Source organism: Nerophis ophidion, linkage group LG22 (genome assembly GCF_033978795.1).
Source record: "Nerophis ophidion isolate RoL-2023_Sa linkage group LG22, RoL_Noph_v1.0, whole genome shotgun sequence".
Classification (NCBI taxonomy): domain Eukaryota; kingdom Metazoa; phylum Chordata; class Actinopteri; order Syngnathiformes; family Syngnathidae; genus Nerophis; species Nerophis ophidion.
In genome coordinates, this window is record NC_084632.1 from 3,421,664 (window position 1) to 3,425,279 (window position 3,616).

At 38.1% G+C, this 3,616-nt stretch overlaps 1 protein-coding gene across 1 annotated transcript in view; it reads right to left on the minus strand.

Moving 5' to 3' along the window:
- Nucleotides 1–3,616, minus strand: part of dnase2b (deoxyribonuclease II beta) — a 31,456-nt gene that overhangs the window by 26,986 nt on the left and 854 nt on the right. The window lies entirely within an intron of this gene.

Sequence of the window (3,616 nt, forward strand, 5' to 3'; positions counted from 1 at the left end):
AATGCAATATTCAGTGTTGAGAGCTAGATTTTTTTTGGACATGTTCCATAAATGATGTTAAAGATATCTTTTTTTGTGAAGAAATGTTTAGAATTAAGTACATGAATCCAGATGGATCTCTATTACAATCCCCAAAGAGGGCACTTTAAGTTGATGATTACTTCTATGTGTAGAAATCTTTATTTATAATTGAATCAATTGTTTATTTTTCAACAAGTTTTTAGTTATTTTTGTATCTTTTTTTCCAAATAGTTCAAGAAAGACCACTACAAATGAGCAATATTTTGCACTGTTATACAATTTAATAAATCCGAAACTGATGACATAGTGCTGTATTTTACTTCTTTATCTCTTTTTTTTCAACCAAAAATGCTTTGCTGTGATTAGGGGGTACTTGAATTAAAAAAATGTTCACAGGGGGTACATCACTGAAAAAATGTTAAGAAGCACTGGGCTAGAAGACGTAAAGGCACTTAGACTTAGACATCCTTTTATTGTCATTGAACTTTACAGTGTAGAGAAAAACAACATTTTGTTTAGGATAAAAGAGCAATAAGGTGCAAATATAAAGAAATAGATTACGGATAAAATATATTGAACTTATACTTCCGGTTTAAAACTCAGTCTAAACATAAGGACAATGTAGCACCTGCAGAACCTGCATTGAGTGAACTCGTTCGAAAGGTGGCGCCATAGCACAAAAATAGGACCTATTACCTGTCTTGGCTTGGTTTTGTTTTTTTAAAGGGGAACATTATCACCAGACCTATGTAAGCGTCAATATATACCTTGATGTTGCAGAAAAAAGACCATATGTTCTCTAAAAGTGTGAATTTGGCGATTGAAACGCTTTTCAATTGTTCGCTGTCGGAGCAATGACCTTTCACCCGTGACGTTACAACGGGACGCAATCCGCCATTTTCTCAAACACATTACACACACCAAGTCAAATCAGCTGTTATATTCCATTTTTTCGACTTTTTTCCTTACTTTGGAGACATCATGCCTCGTCTGTGTGTTGTCGGAGGGTGTAACGACACCAACAGAGAAGGTTTCAAATTGACTTACGTGCAGTGTGCTAATCAGACATATCAATGGTCACGGCATGCTAATCAATGCTAACATGCTATTTAGGCTAGCTGTATGTACATATTGCATCATTTTGCCTCATTTGTAGCTATATTTGCATCCAGCCTTTCCCTCAACCCACATTTAATGCCAAACAAACACATACCAATCGACGGATTCAAGTACACCAGTGGTCAAAAGATGCGAAAGTCCCTCGTTTGTTCTGCACATTTCACCGACGACCGCTACGCTACCACAGATGGCACAGAGATGTGTGGACATCCTGCGACACTCAAAGCAGATGCATTTCCAACGATAAAGTCAACGAAATCACAAAGGTGAGTTTTGTTGATGTTATTGGCTTATGTGCTAATCAGACATATTTGCTCACGACATGACTGCCAGCTAATCGATGCTAACATGATATTTAGGCTAGCTGTATGTACATATTGCATCACTTTGCCCCATTTGTAGCTATATTTGCATCCAGCCTTTCCCTCCACCCACATTTAATGCCAAACAAACACATACCAATCGACGGATTAAAGTACACCAGTGGTCAAAAGATGCGAAAGTCCCTTGTTTGTTCTGCACATTTCACCGACGACCGCTATGCTACGACAGATGGCACAGAGATGTGTGGATATCCCGCGACACTCAAAGCAGATGCATTTCCAACGATAAAGTCAACGAAATCACAAAGGTGAGTTTTGTTGATGTTACTGACTTATGTGCTAATCAGACATATTTGGTCACGGCATGACTGCCAGCTAATCGATGCTAACATGCTATTTAGGCTAGCTGTATGTACATATTGCATCATTTTGCCTCAATTGTAGCTATATTTGCATCCAGCCTTTCCCTCAACCGACATTTAATGCCAAACAAACACATACCAATCGACGGATTCAAGTACACCAGTGGTCAAAAGATCCGAAAGTCCCTCGTTTGTTCTGCACATTTCACCGACGACCGCTATGCTACGACAGATGACACAGAGATGTGTGGATATCCTGCGACACTCAAAGCAGATGCATTTCCAATGATAAAGTCAACGAAATCACAAAGGTGAGTTTTGTTGATGTTATTGACATATGTGCTAATCAGACATATTTGGTCACGGCATGACTGCCAGCTAATCGATGCTAAAATGCTATTTAGGCTAACTGTATGCACATTTGTAGCTATATTTGCATCCAGCCTCTTCCTCCAGCCACTTTAATGCCAAACAAACACTTACCAATCGACAGATTTAAGTTGCTCCAGGGTTCAAAAGATGCAATCGTTGGTTAAAAGGCTATCGCCGAATTCGTCCTTGTTGCCTTTGTCTGTTGTGATATGGCTCAATAGCTTCAGTTTTTTCTTCAATTTTGTTTTCGCTATCTGCCTCCACACTCCAACCATCCGTTTCAATTAGGGATGCACCGATTAATCGGTAACCGAATATATTCGGCCGAATATGGCAAAAAAAGCCACATTCGGCCTTCGGTGGAATGAGTTAAAAACAAGGCCGAATAGTGGCGTGTGACGCAATTTTTTGACGCGGTGACGTTGGGATATGTTGTGTACCTGTATAAGTGTATGAGGTTACAAGCACACACTTATTGGGATTTAGTGGGGCCTCTGTTTACATTATTAGCCTGTTGTGTAGGCTACCTGTATAAGTGTATGAGGTTACAAGCACACACTTATTGAGATTTAGTGGGGCCTCTGTTTACATTATTAGTCTGTTGTGTAGGCTACCTGTATAAATGTATGAGGTTACAAGCACACACTTAATTGAGATTTACTTGAGCCTTCTGTTTACATTATTAGCATATCTACTGTGGCTAAGCAGACTTTTGCCAAAAGGACAATTCATTTGTTGTGGGTTTATCCACTTTAATGCACTTTATTTTTTTTTGGAATGCATGTTTTGTTTGAAGGCCTAATATAAATGAAAAATGTTGTGCTTTTTTTTGAAAAGCAAAGGCTACTGGATTATTAAAAAAATGTCAATATTCAATAAAAAATTACTTTATTTGAAAAACATGTCTAAATATTTATTCTAGGCTATTTATGCAATATAAAAAAATTGTGAAAAACTGCATTCATTATTCGGTATTCGGCCAAGCATTTAAATTTTATTCGGCTTCGGCCACAAATTTTAATTTCAGTGCATCCCTAGTTTCAATACATGCGTAATCTGTTGAATCGCTTAAGCCGCTGAAATCCGAGCTAATGTCGCTATATCTTTAAGTTCTATCTGCCATGTTTGTTTGTATTGGCTTCACGCTGTGACGTCACAGGAAAATGGACGGCTGGACTTACAGATAGCGAAAATCAGGCACTTTAAAGCCTTTTTTCGGGATATTCCATGATGGGTAAAATTTTGAAAAATAAAATAAGACACTGGGAACTGATTTTTATTGGTTTTAACCCTTCTGAAATTGTGATAATGTTCCCCTTTACGTATTTGAAACATCCCTAAATTAGCCGCACCGTTTTACAAGAGACAAGGTGCAAAGCAGAAGAAAAAGAATGTAGGGTAATGTTTAACTGGCAGTGC